General features: G+C 46.8%; 1 non-coding gene across 1 annotated transcript; it reads left to right on the top strand.

Annotated features, from left to right (window-relative positions):
- Nucleotides 1-459: 459 nt before the first annotated feature.
- LOC116456375 (U6 spliceosomal RNA) lies at nt 460-565 on the top strand. Its single transcript, XR_004244617.1, has one exon. It is a non-coding gene; the product is annotated as a U6 spliceosomal RNA (small nuclear RNA).
- Nucleotides 566-1,282: the final 717 nt, after the last annotated feature.

Here is a 1,282-nt window from a genome sequence, read left to right as displayed (position 1 = left end):
CCCTTTAGGTTAAATTATTGAGAGAACTTAACCCGATCAGCTCACTTGATTCAGACTTCCTGTCCCATCAGGGTGGCCGGAACAGGCCAGGTAGTGGGGACAGGGGAAGGGTCTTTTCTTACAGCTTGCCCTTTGGAGAAGCAGGATCTGAGAAGACAGTTATGGGCAGGGCAGGCAATGAAACATGTTTCCTGCTGGAAATAATTGCAAATCTGGCCTAAGGGGAAAATTGTTTCAAAAAAGCATTTAAAATAATAATAGTGACCATTTATCAGGACTTTATGTGTCAGACACTGGAAAGTGCTTTTTATATATTTACCTCTTTTAGCCCTCAGAAGTCATTATTATTATTATTATTATTATCCCCATTTGCCAATTTTACAGATGAGGAAGCTGAGATGTAGAAGGTTAGATAAGGTTGCCTCAAGTCAGATGGTGGAGGTAGCAGCAGCAGCACAAAACTGTCACTTTGGCAATTTTGTTCCAAACTTGGAACAATACAGAGAAGCTTAGCATGGCCCTGTGCAAAGATGACACACAAATTTGTGAAGCATTCCATATATTTAAAAAATTTTCTTAAAAAAATTTCTTGGCTGGGCGTGGTGGTTTATGCCTGTAAGCCCAGCACTTTGGGAGGCCGAGGCAGGTGAATCACGAGGTCAGGAGCTCAAGATCAGCCTGGCCAACACGATGAAATCCCATCTCTACAAAAAATACAAAATTTAGCCAGGCGTAGGCGCGCCTGTAATCCCAGCTACTCCGGAGGCTGAGGCAGGAGGAGAGTTGCTTGAATCCAGGAGGCCAAGGTTGCAGTGAGCCAAGATCATACCACTGCACTCCAGCTTGGGTGACAGAGCAAGACTCCCATCTCGAAAAAAAAAAAAAAAAATCTCGTCTCTGAGCCATATGCCCTAGTCCTGTGCTTGGCAGCTTCCGCGGAGAGCAGAAGCCGGCTTTCAGGCCGTTTTCTCCCCCACGACCTCCAGAAACGCTCTCCAGGCAGACATTTTCCTTTCCTGTGGCTGCAGAGATCACCAGCCGCCTTTGGCAGGACCTCTCTCTCCCTTTCCCTCCTTTTGTTAAAGGATTTCAGGCGCACGGACTTGGGGGGCTGATGTCCCCCATTTGATGGCTCGCTGTCACCACCCATCTGGACTCGAATCCTCTTTTGAGATTATCGTGGTTGTGTCTTTCTCCTTTCTCCAGGTCTAATCCTAGTCCCCTCCCCCATAGGCATCCGCTCCAGGGTAAACAACACAGGTTCTTCCAATTTCCATTGTGT

Source organism: Hylobates moloch, unplaced genomic scaffold (genome assembly GCF_009828535.3).
Source record: "Hylobates moloch isolate HMO894 unplaced genomic scaffold, HMol_V3 SCAFFOLD_16, whole genome shotgun sequence".
Classification (NCBI taxonomy): Eukaryota; Metazoa; Chordata; class Mammalia; order Primates; family Hylobatidae; genus Hylobates; species Hylobates moloch.
Note: the sequence above shows the minus strand (reverse complement) of the source record. Positions and strands in the feature narration are given on the sequence as shown.